At 36.0% G+C, this 13,734-nt stretch overlaps 1 protein-coding gene across 2 annotated transcripts in view; it reads left to right on the top strand.

Annotated features, from left to right (window-relative positions):
* The window catches only part of LOC117723847 (cadherin-10), a 200,409-nt gene that overhangs the window by 21,466 nt on the left and 165,209 nt on the right, over positions 1-13,734 (top strand). The window lies entirely within an intron of this gene.

Below are 13,734 nucleotides of genomic sequence, written 5' to 3'. Positions count from 1 at the left end.
TCTGTAATCATTTTTTGGTTACATTTTAAATGTTATCCCTCTTCACGATCTCCCCTCCATGAAGCCCTTCACCCCATCACCCATCCCTTAGTCTCTAAAAGGGTGCTCCCCCAACCACCCACCCATTCCTGCCTCACCCTTCTAGGCATCACCCTTTTCTGTGTTATTAAGTCTTGTTATTTGACTTGTTTTTCTGTGGGATTGCCATTCAGAGAGCACCCCACCCTGCGATCCATTCCATCCACGGACACCAAACCCTGACACTACTTTTGATGCCAAGATGTGCTTGCAGACAGGCACCTGGTATGGCTGTCTTCTGAGAGGCTCTCCCAGTACCTAAGACAGATGCTGACACAAATAGCCAACCATTGGACTGAGCCTGGGGACCCCAATGGAAGAGTTAGGGGAAGGGCTGAAGGAGCTGAAGGCGATTGCATTTTTCCCCTTTCCTTTTCTTCTTTCTTTCTTTCTCAAAATCTTGTTTTTTTAGTTGTTTGATATGAGTGTAATAATGTTCAAGTTTGGTCTCAGATTGTTACTGAATAGCAAGAAGTGCTGTGTACTTTGACAAAGATGAAAGAGGTATTAATTCTATACTGAACTAGGTCCCCTTAATAGTCTCAAATTGATTTATTGTATGTTTTTTATCTAAACCTTTTATGAACCTATTATATTTTTAGCCCACTACTTCCATGAACACTCTATCTAATAAATAACATAGTGTGGCATTTCCCGTTATTTGCCCTAGATTTATCTCTCTTAAACTTCCAAAAGCACCCTTAGACCCCATATAATTGAGTCTGTATATAGCTTGGCTTTCACACTTTCCACCTTCTGCATGATTTAATAGATGTCAGAGTTTCTAGATTGAAGATTCTAATCTCTATGTCTTCCTATACAAAGCTACCCGACTTTAAGGGTAGATTGTCTTTCTGTGCATTTTATGGATGTAGTATGTTTCTTGGAAATAGTATGTTCAGCTTTTTGAGAGTATTGAGACACATGGTTTGTAGAACTTAACAGAAAGGGGTATGTTCTCTGAATATAGGTCCCTATTCTGATTGGAAATCACTCAAGGGACCTTTAACAAGTATCTTAATACCTTTGGATTTTTAGATTGTGCTCATAAAAGGAGGCATTTGTAACAACATCACTCTGCTACTGCATCCTAAAACCGGAATATCAAAATTGAAATGGCACACTTGTTGTTTTTGAAACAGAAGAAATTACTTTAAGAGTGGTGAAATTAGTGAGAAGCTTTTTTTTGGGGGGGGGAGGGGCCGGGGGAGGATTTATTTAGTTTACACTTCCACATTGCTGTTCATCACCAAAGAAAGTCAGGACTGGTTCTCACTCTAGGCAAGAAACTTGAAGGCAGGAGCTGATGCAGAGAACACAGAGGGGTGCTGCTTCCTGGCTTGCTTTCCCTAGCTTGCTCAGCTTGTTTTCTTATAGAACCCAGGACTATCAGCCCAGGGGTGACACCACCCACAATGGGCTGGGCCCTCCCACCCTGCTCACTAATTGAGAAAATGCCTTACAGCTGGATCTCATGGAAGCATTTCCTCAACTGAGGCTCCTTTCTCTGTGATAACTCTAGCTTGTGCCAAGTTTATACACAAAACTAGCCAGTACACTATGCATGTCCTTTTGGGACTGGGTTACCTTATTCAGGATGATGTTCTCAAGTTCCTTCCATTTGCTTGCAAAAGTCATGATGTCTTTCTTTTTGATAGATTAATAGATTAACTCTTTTGTTTGGTTACCACATTTTTTTTATCCATTCTTCAACTGAGGGCCAGCTAGATTGTTTCCAGTTTTTGAAAGTATAATACAATTACATCCATCTCTTTTTCCCTGTCCTCTAACTTACCCTTCCCATGCATCCTCTGTCTTTACTATTTTTAAATGTATGGCCTCTTTAATTGTTGTTACATGTATGTGTAGACATTACTCTTCTGTTTTGGGGTCTGGCCCTTTGATATTGAAGACCAGTTGGTGCACTCTTCCCTGGGGAAGATTTCTCCTGCTCTCAACATTCCTTAGCTGTCTGTACAGTTTTGTTTGTTTTGTTGTTGTTGCTGCTGTTGTTTTGTTTTTGCATCGAGGGTAGGCCTTGTGAGCTTTCCTCCAGTCACATTAACAAGTCTATTGGTTTTGTCCTTGCCTATTCCCCATTAGCCAGCTATGTTGACTAGACATCATCAGTGGTCCTTCTGACCCAATCTCACAGGAAAACTCCCCTTCTCTGGATTTACAATCTTTCTTTCTCCTCTTCCAATATGATCCATGAGCTTTAGGTGAAGGAGTTTTGTTGGGACTGGGTTTCTGTTGTGTATGCTCTAGCTTTATGCTAGGTCTGACAATGTGCTACATCTCTTATTTTAATAATGCTACTTTATTGCAGATACATATGTTTTAAGACTTAAAAAAATAAAGTTTAAATAAAAAAATATTGGAGACTTAGACAAATAGGAAAATAAGCAGTGCACCCCTGTGTCCTGCATGGAAACCTTGTGGCTCTACCCTGACAATCACTATGTCCAGCTGACTTTCTCAAAACGTCATTTTCTTTGTCAATAATTTTTCTTTGTCCATAATTCACTCATAAACTGATTCGCAGAATTTGTAGCAAAACCCAGTAGTTTTATAACTTACGTAAATATTAGGCTGCAAGGGAAATCTAAACATAAAATAGACTACGTTCTGATTTAGATTGTCATTCTATCGAGGAAAAAAAAGCCTTTAAATTACAAAAATACTTTCTGTGTCTGGTTCTAATAACAAAGCTAGGGCGAGCATATTATGATTTATAGCTTGCTCCTTCCTAACCCATAGGACAGTGTCCTGATAGCAAGATCTTCAGAACACCTTGTGAAACTTTAAAAAAAAATGCATGTATTTATTTTAAGATTTGTCTGTCTTTTTCTTCAACTGTGTGGTATGCTTTGATATGATACAGATGCTATAGAAACATGTTTCTTACATTACAAAAAGAGGAGAGAAAATCTTTCATTTCTCACCAGATGATGAGATGCAGCTCAGACGATGCAAAACACCTTCGAGTGATATGGTTTTTATTTTCATCACAGAATACACTTGACAGTCACCTGTAGGGGGAAAAACATGTCAAGAGAGAGCAGAGCATGTTATCCTTTAAAACACATGCAGTTATTTAAAATCACAGCTCAGCCTGCAGTTACATTTAGAATTCAGCGTTGCTTTTCAACCAGCTTTGATCCTGGGCTCGTTCCTCTTCTGCAAGTGAAGAAATCCTCTGACCAGAGGATGATTTCAATTCATAAATGTTTTTACTGACATGATACTTAAATGCTGTTAAAAAACCGTTGTGAAAGCTGACAGTCTGCTTGGAGTTTTCTTGTCTTCGTTTTCAACACCTGACTTTGTGTCATTTTCCAGTCATATATACTGAGGTGACTGCAGCAGACTTCTCTAATGATTTACATGGTTTCTGGCTAGAAAGCCCATGCCAGAGGCAGGGATCCTCTGGCATTTGTTCCAGCTCAAGAGTTTCAGACGGTCTCTGCACCTTTCTCCTATTGTATATTGTTATTACCTCTGGACCTTGTCGCACCCCATATTTTATTTGCAGTCATCAGACACTTTCATGCTCAAGTGGTTGTTAGCTGTGTGCTCTCCAGCTGTTCAACACTGTTAAATAAAACCAGTTCCCTATAAGGAATGTGTCGGATGGAGTGCTATCCTGTCTCTGCAGGGCTACTGGCCTGGAAAAGGCTGCAGAACGAACAATGGAAAGTACCCAGATACAGTAGCTGTGCCTCCGATTTTCTTGTCTTTCCCTGAAGCAGAAAGGAAAAATTAAATAGAGAATATCAACTTTTGGCTCATGTATAACATCTCTCCTCTTTCCCTTCACTTTCTATTAAACACACAGCATTACGTTAAACTACTTATCATTTTTATGTCATTGGTTAACAGTCACGTATAGTTTCTCAGAGACGCATTTGGAAAATGAAGGGTTGGTTGATCTCAGTGACTCCTACTTTTCTTTTTTCCTTCCTTCCTTCCTTCCTTCCTTCCTTCCTTCCTTTCTCTCTCTCTTTCTTTCTTTTTTTTTTGCCTTTTCTGTTTCTTTTTCTTCTTCTTTTTACAAAATTGATGGATTCTCAGTAAAGACTTTCTTTTAAAAATAGTCAGGTCAACTGTATACCTGATATTAGAGTTTTACTAGATATTTTATCAGGTGTTATTTTTAATACATATTTATTAGATAATAATTTTATTAAAGATAAGATATATTAATTTCAATTTTTTCCACATCTCAGGTACTTACATCTTAACTTGTTTGCAGTTAAAATACATCAAGCAATAATTTTGTTTCATGAGCATTGAAACCCAGCCAGTACTCCCACCAGTCACTGCACATTCAGTCCTCAAACTTAAGTAAGTCCTAGGGAACAAGGTTAGAATTCGGTACACTTTGAGTTGAAAAGATTTCTACTTACAAATTGGAGGAAGATCATAATTGTCAGTGTCAAAATGGACAAGGCCAAATGGCAATCCATTCTCAAATCAGGAATAGATTGATTGCTTTGAAACACATTCCTGCCTCTGGATCTACTCATCTGTCTTAGCACTACTAATTCTGCAGTTTGTGATGTATCAACAGGGTATTTGAAATACTCAAAAAGACCAGCAAGTCTTTCCTCAGAATCCCCCTCCCACCTTTAAAATTGTCACTATCCACCTATGATTGTTTAATTTTAAAACTATAATTATTCAATCATGTTAATTATAAAAGTTAATCTATTGCTGTGACATTCCCATACATTCAGACATCATGCTTTCCTCCTGTTCACCTTCTGTCTTACGGGCTTCCTTCCCCTCCCACCGCCCCCCCCCCTTCTTACTACTGCACTACTGTTCATAACCTACTGAATCTTCTTAAACGAACACAGGATACCAACTTCTGTTTTCATTACACTTCCCCCATTTTCTTTTCACATTCACTTCCTTCCACTTGATCCCTTCTTCACAGGTCAAGACCTACTCCTAGTCCTCTCTCTCTCTCTCTCTCTCTCTCTCTCTCTCTCTCTCTCTGTGTGTGTGTGTGTGTGTGTGTGTGTGTGCGCGCGCTCAAGGTCAACTGTGTGAGTTCCTGTGCATGTGCTCTCACGCATGCACAAATGTGTGGTGTGCCACTGAATTTAATTCAATTAGGGCTACTTTCAAAAGCAGGGTTTGAGCTTTGTTGGCATTAGTAAGGCAGCCATTAGTAGAGCACTATACCACTGATGAGCATAACCTTCTGTGCCTCAACAACCACTCACTGCTTTAGCAACTTGGGAAGGGGTGGAGCCTTTTGAGTGTATTGTATGGTAATAGTCCAGAATCTGTGCAGGTCTTATGCAAGTAGTCCTGAGTTTGTGAGTGCGATACTCATGTCAGGTCCAGAGGACAGCATCTCACAGGACTCCTCACTATGTTCCTATGACTCATGTATTATTTCTGCTCTTCTTCAGCAATGCCCTATAAGCCTCAGAAAGGGTGATAGATATGTTCCATTTAGGGTGGGTGATGAGTTAACTCTGCATTATCCATTGACCATGGTAACCCGAGAGTCTTCGGCCAAGGATGAGAAGCACAAAGCTATGAGTATAAACTTAAATATTTACCAATATTTTGCTATCATGTAAAACATTAACAGCAGAAAGTTCTGCTCTGGCCCTATGACTTCCTCCATTCATAGAATACATGGGATATGAAGGTAGATGTGGGAAGGAATACTGGAAACATAGAGGAATGGGCATGGACATAGGGCAATGGGGTCGATAAAGGATTATTAGTGTTAGTTGAAGCTTACTATTTGTAGTTAATTTAAATAAAAGATGTTTTGAAGAGAGGTACACCAAATAGGTTGATAATGCTGCTACTGAAATGTTCTTAGATAAAATCTCATTGCCATGTGTGAGATAACTTTTAAAATTACCTTTAGTTTTTAAACAATTTTAGTTAGAATAGAATTACATAACTTCACCTCCCTATTCTCCCTCCAGCCTCTCCAAGCTATGCTCCCAGAACCCCTTCCATAGCCTCTTTACCTTTGATTATGTATTGTTGAAACTGTGGATAACTTTACATTTTATTTTACATTTTAAGGTTGCTTTAATTAAAATAGAATGATATCATTTCCCACTTCCTGTCATTTCTCCACCCTCTCCTAGCTACCCTTTATAGGAACCCTTCCAGAGCCTCTTTTACTATATGTACTACACATACACACAAGCACACACACACACACACACACACACACACACACACACGGACACACATACACATTTATAAATGATTATATATATATATATATATATATATATATATATATATATATTCAGCTGAGTCCATTTTTGTTGTTGTTTCAGTATTTATGGTTTAGGGGCTGACTATTATAAGACAACAAATGTGGCAGCTCATCTCTCAGAAAAGCTAAGTCTTCATCTCCCAACATTCAAGGGCTACCTGTAGTTCTTTGTCTAGAGGCAGGATCCTGAAAAAAAATTTACTTCAATGACATTGTCTTGTCCATGGATATTGCTATTGTTCCAGTCTTCTTCTTTCAGCTGTTTCTAGAAAGGACTGTTTGACAGAAGATTTCATGATATTCTGATTATTAATATCTTTTTATTACCCACTACTGCAACATTCTGTAGGTCATAGATGCAGTCACAGTGATATAGCTGCATCTCTTGGGTCTGGGCTCCTCAGTATCTATCTGTCTCTGCATTATATCCAGCTGTAGTTTTCTGTGATGGTCTTCATTTGCTAAAAAAATAGAGGATTCTATGATTAGAGAGTACTAACTAAACTTAAAGCATGGTGTAAGGATAAGATTTAGCTAGTAGTTAAGAAGTCAGTCAATCCAGTAAATTGGTCATAGTACATTTTTTTTTCTCAAATCCTTGACTTCAGTTCTGGGAAGTCTGGATTTCTAGTACCAGGCATTATTTCCCTCCTGTTCAATTGAATGTTAAGTTCAATTAGATAGTTGTTAGTTGGCAGCCACATATGAAGGCCACTTCTTGAAAATTTGTGTCCATCTTGTCATGCATGACTGAAACTGCCATAGTCTGTCAGTGCTGCACATGGGCACTATTGTTCAATTGCTTTTCTCCCTTGACAACTTACATAATATTTGTTGAAACCATGCAAATTAAACATTAGGACAGCGTGGCTTTCCTGTCAGGTTCAGCTGGTTATCAGTTCTCTTTTTCTAAGTGTATGGCTTCAGCAGTGGGGAACCACCTCAATCCGTGAGAGGCAACCAAAAACAGCATTGATAATCAATATTTTTTGGAAGTCACTTGACCTACCTTGGCCAACCATTTGCAAGGGTGTTTGGTACTTGGGTTTGTTAAATGTATGCTTCTTGTGGGGAGCATTGTCTATTAAGTGGCTTATCTCTTCTTTGATATATGCATATATGTGTATAGATGTATACAAATACACTTATATATTGTATTTGATTTTAGGTAAATGTAAAATAATAGATTGCATCAGTCTTTATTAAGCAATCTTGATGTTAGTTACCCCTTGTCCCTCTTTCTCCTTCTGTATTGACCTCTTTGCCTCCACCCAGGTGGAGTCTGTCATTGTTATTCCCTTTTAAACCTCTCATCACTTCTATCCTGCTATTCCTTCCAAACCCTCCCCTCCCCCACCCCCACAACTGGTTCCTTTATTATGGTTTCTGTAGTTATTCTGTGTTGTAATTCACATGTGAACAGTTGCATATAGGAACTACAGATGTGGAAGAAAATATGTTGTTTTTCTTTCTAAGGATGGTTCACTTAATATTATATATTCTAAGTCCATTTCATTTACCTACAAATTTCGTAACTTGATATTTCTTTATAGAGGAGTAATATTCCATGGTGTGTGTGTGTGTTCTGAATTTTCATTATCTATTTATCTGGTAAAAGACATTGAGATTGTTTTCATTTTCAGCCTATTGTGACCAGGCAGGCTCTGAACATTGTTAGCAAGTATCAGACAAGGAGTATATTGAATCCATTAGAGACATCCTAAGAAGTGCCATATAGGCAATTTATTTTTAGATATTTGATGATTCTCTGACCAATTTCCACAGTGGCTGTACCAATTTGCATTCAGAAATGGAGTCACTTATGAAGTGAGGGGCAGGCAAGGCCAGTGATACCCCTAACAATACAGGCTTTTGTCATTGCTTTTGATTTCCCTCCAGAATGAATTGTTAAGACAATATTGCTGAAGATTGTAAATGTGATTTTTATTAACCAGATGTAATTGTTATCTCAGAGGCTTACTGCTGAGTAAACTCACTCTTTCTAGCTTTTCCTGAACTCTGGCTGGCTATCACCACTCAGATATTCTGACCCAAACTTCTCTCCAAGCTGACTGGTTCAAACTGGCATCCTTTGGATTCTGACTGAATTGTTCTGCTTGGCCTCAGACTAATTCTAGTAATCCAATATATATAAGTAAGAGCATGTCTGTATTTCAAACAGAGGGACTAAAGATGTGCCATTCAACTCAAAAAGATCTAGAAGGTCTTTGGATATGATCCCTTTCTAGAGCAGGCCATGTTGCTATATTAAAACTTATTTAAGAAGAGATTGCATATTGCATATCTTGGGTACAATATGGATAAGTCAAGGTAGATATGAATTAGAGCTTCCTTCCTTTTGGGCAGATTTAAAAATAATCATGCATCCAAGTGATGTGAGATTGATTTATATTTCTCCAATATAAGAATTTTAGCAATATTTTCTATATATCTACTAACCACTGGAGTTTTTATTAAGTGTATGTTTAAAATATTTATCTGTTCATTAATTTGTTTGCATTCTCCTTTGTTAAAAGTACATCCTGTGTAAACTTTTCCAATTTGTTTTCCATACAACAACTTATAATCAACCTTCATATGAAGCTAACATACTTTGAAAATCGAGCTGTAATTACTGAGTTTGAGTTCGAGTTGATAATTTCTAGTCTTTATCCTGAAGTTTCCAAATGGGTCTTTTTGTTTCTATAATTGCTTCAATTCAAGCAGTCTGTACCCACATTCATGAAATAGTGTTAAACTCTATGCAGACATCTTTCTTGGTACAAAAGCTAGAAGCTGGCAAGATGCCCGAACTGTGGGATCTATATTACCTCTCTCACCTCAGCTCCATCTGCTGTCACAGATCTCATAGAAGTCAGCAATCCTGAGTTTTTCGGACTACATCCAATTATATCATACTTTGGTTAGGCTTGTCACATTTTCCTGCATCTGATACATGTAAACATTTCAACCTGTGTGTACATGTACACTTGAAGTATAACATGCTTATGCTATTCTCTTTCCAGTATTTAAACAATTTGATACTTTCACTAAGACTTTCATTGTTTTTTCTATGTAGAATTAAAATTTATCAACACATCTTATGATATTTTCTCAATACATATATACAGTACATCTTATTGTATGGCTTTCCCCTCTGTGGTTGATATCCCTTCAGTAAATTCAAGCTCCTAATGGGACAGTTGTTCTAGCTAGATTGCTTCTGCTGTGTTATTTATTTACTAGGATCATTATAAAACAATCGATTATGTAATTTTTAAAATTGGATTCTGGCTGAGAAGGTGGTTTGTTTTATTCACCTCTTGCAACCTTAAAGAACCTCAATAGCCATGTATTTATTAAATGCATTTGTAAATCAAGGAGTATTAACCTCCTTTGAGTTTCTAGATGCCATCTGATTGCAGAATCTACAGTGATATCAGATTTCTCCTTTTAAAACCTTTTTCTCTCCTGCTGCTCATAACACAGCATTGTGGTGTGTGAGTGTGAGGGCAAGAACATGTATAGATTCTGCAAAGGCTTACATGACTGGCAGCTCTCACTGTCCTTGAGACAGCTAATAGAGGCTCTTGAATCAAAGCGAATAAGACATACTGATATTTCCTGTGCACTGGCAGATAGATCCTCATTTCAATCTAAAAATATTAAGTCAAATGCCAATAGATCCAAGTGTTTTGTATATTATGCTGGCGGCGAGTCCTTGATAATAAGATGGAACTCAAAAGAGTTTTCCATAAACCTTCAAAAGTTGAAACAAACTGTCCAGAGGCAGTCAGTCATAAGGATTGATTGCTGTTCTATAGGATTTGTATATTTTGCCTTTGACTTTTCTGTCAACAATTTTTTTTTATGGCTAGTATGAATACTGACTATTGCAGACATCACTTACAAACTTTGGCAATGAGAAAAGTGGGAAAAAAAACCTCTTACAATGTTTCATAACTAGTAATATGAAACTGACATCTTCAGAAGTAATTGCTCAGGACTATACTAAACAATGCATAAATATCAGAAAATGAAAGTATACCACTTGCATGCCCTGTCCTTCCCGTGTGTCAGGAGCAGTGATTGTACTTATAAGATTTACATCAAAAGCAGCATTAATGCACACCTTAAATTTTCTCATGTTTCTTTTGTTCACATTCTAGTTTTGAAAGGAAAAGTACAAAATCTTATTTTTCATAGCATTATTTAAAAATTTACATTTCATTCAAAATGAAAAACTTGGTTTTAATTATTTAATATTGTATATTTACTTATTATGGCTCTAAGAATTGTCTTTAGGTTTTGCACATACTAGATAAGACTCTGCTATTAAGCTACATGACCAGCCCTCTCTTTAGTTTTTGGTTTTAGACAGAAACTTATAAAGTTGTCTAGGCTGACCTTGAACTCATTCTGTATGCCTGGTAGTTTTTAATTCAGTTCTCCTACTCTGGGCTCCTGAGTTCCCAGCATAGATGTTTATAGAGAAAAATAAATATTCATATGATTGTATTCTATCTCTGGCTACCCAAAATTAATTTCATTCTTTCATGCATAAATTATTCCTCTCTAATAGCTCCCTCATATCCTAACTTACTCCAGAATTAACTTCAAAATATAAGTGCAAATCCTCATCTAACTAAGCCTCATCATCTATAGAGACTCCAATTGTACTTCTTCCTGTGAACAGGCCCATCAGTTGTGTGCTTGTGCAAAATGAACACGTTGTATATTTCTGAAGTACAAACATGGACCATATTGAGTTGATATTTGACACCTTAAGGAAGAAAGAGGAACAAAGGTAGTAGTGGTTCTGGAGAAACAAACTCTTTAATACTTCCAATCGACCATTTTTTTTTTTTTCTATATCCTCCAGGATCATTGGGACAGAGCAGAGCCCATGTTCTAGATATAATGGTATGGAGTTTTGGCTCGGCCCTCATGGCTTTGAGCAACCCTGAGGTAGGATATTATTGTGAAGGTCTACTGAGTCAAGTTTAATCACCTTTGGCTCTTTAAGGCTGTAATTACACTGTAGATACTATAGGGATGTGAAGTCACCTTACATCCACTACTTCTGAGTTAAAATATTTTCATTCTTATACTGTATAATTGAATTTAAAATCTCATTCAAATCCTATTTTTTATGCTATTACATTTAACTGTTTTCACATGTTGTTTAAAACCACCAAGGGAAACACTAGAATAATTTTTTTTTAAAAAAAAGCAACACTTATAAGCAATAAACATTGTAAAAAAGAACTTTGGAGTTTGTGACTAACTCACAATTTGATAATCAAAAAGCATTTTGTCAACTATGAACTAACAAGATAAAAATTACTACTGACAAAACATAATATCTCTTGCTGCATTTTACTGTGTCAGTTCCATAATAAAATAATCTGTACAAGAGAAAACGAAGCCAAATTAAAGATAGGAAAGTTTTCATGTGTATATTAAATTTTATAATCATAAATAAACAGTTGTTTAGACAGCTCAAGCATATTTATGTATTTATAAAATAATTTTTTTTCTTCTCTTTGCTTCTATAAAGAGGCCAGAGCTATTCAATAGAACACTTATTGATTCTGGAACTTAATAAGTTGAATGAAACCAGTAATTATTTGAAACAACCATATATATGGTTATTCAAATACACATATAAGGAATGCATCATATTATTATATAATAAAGAACTATTTAATATAGTTGTTTATTATATTCAATTAAAATTAAGTATGTTAGATTTAAATTTATACAATCAATACAAATTTGAAGTATAATAATGTCTGAATTGTAGCAAAGACCTTACTGTTTTTTCCTATAAGCTTTATATAAAATAGTAGCATATACAATTATTAGATTTAAATTTATACAATCAATACAAATTTGAAGTATAATAATGTCTGAATTGTAGCAAAGACCTTACTGTTTTTTCCTATAAGCTTTATATAAAATAGTAGCATATACAATTTCAGAGAGAAATTTACATCATTAAGCAAATACAGTGTAACTTGGAAACATTTTTGAAAGGTAGTAATGAAACACAGAGTAGACACTTATATGTTGCTTACTGTTCATTTCCATCTGTCTTGGAAGCATATTTTATCTTGTCTTTAAAGATGTCTGCTTCGCTTACATTAATTATGTTTCCAGAGACTTGAAAAATATGCCTTTATAACCATCCTATGTTATTTATATTTAATTTTATCCATAACTGTGATGCAATTTTATCTCTGAGATAGACTCTAGTGAGTATCAAGATGAAACAGGCTATGTTCTTTTACCAATGGGTGGCCAAATCCTTGTGAGTCAAGGAATACTATCTCTAATTTGACCCTTGCATACTGCAGAGCAAAACCTCACTGTAACTTTTACATATACAGATAACTTTTCTATATATAGAAAATGGAGCTGGTGGCCAATTGTTTAGGATCTTTGTAATCTTGAAAGATAGTTCTATAACCACCAACTTCTCTACAAATTGTCCAACTGTGTTTGTTGGCATAATTGGTAATGACCTAATAAATTCTATAATATCTCTTTTACAGTATTCTTAAATTCTGAGTAATTCATTCAGTACTCATATACCTTTCTTTCTTCCCTCCATCACTCTCTCATTTTTTTTCTTTTGATAGTATCTCATTTAGTCCTCATAGCCAGAAAGCCACTATCTACCTGATAGTGACCTTGACCTTCTTAACTTTGTGTCTCTACCACTTGAGATCTTGGATTACAAACCTGTACCATCACACCCAGGTTTATGTAGTTTTAGGGATGGAATCAATGCTTCAAACATTCAAGGCAAATACTTTTCCAACAGCCAACCCTGAAATGTATATTCTTTTAATATATGTGTATATGTATATACTTTCTTAACTGGACTGGACATCAGAACATAGACTCACATATGCAAAGCAAGTATGTATTGGTCTATACTGTATGCACTTTATAAAAATATGTGTCTCAATTATAACCCCATTACAGTGTCTTATATATCTTTTCTGTGCTTCCACCCTCCCCACTTACCTGAGATTGATTATAAGCTTAATAAGTAATTACTGATCCACTGTCTCATCTCAATGAACATTAAAACTTTCATCTGTAATATGCAGAAGTTCAATAGCATAGCTCAGGGTAAATCTCACATATCCTCATAGCATCTCTGACTACTTCCTTCCACAAGCAAAGAAATTATGACAGAAGGCAATAAACTGCAAGCAAACATATCCTTGTAGAAAGATATTGTCTTTTAGCTCCAATCTTCAAATTATTCACTAGAATAGTTTAATATGTTAAAGCATAATCTTCTTTGGAAATAAAATCATGTTGTTTTTGTTATTCTTATAAGACTACACACACTTTGTGTGATAAAATTCTGTAAC

The sequence above is a fragment of the Arvicanthis niloticus genome, chromosome 19, assembly GCF_011762505.2.
Source record: "Arvicanthis niloticus isolate mArvNil1 chromosome 19, mArvNil1.pat.X, whole genome shotgun sequence".
Lineage (NCBI taxonomy): Eukaryota > Metazoa > Chordata > Mammalia > Rodentia > Muridae > Arvicanthis > Arvicanthis niloticus.
Note: the sequence above shows the minus strand (reverse complement) of the source record. Positions and strands in the feature narration are given on the sequence as shown.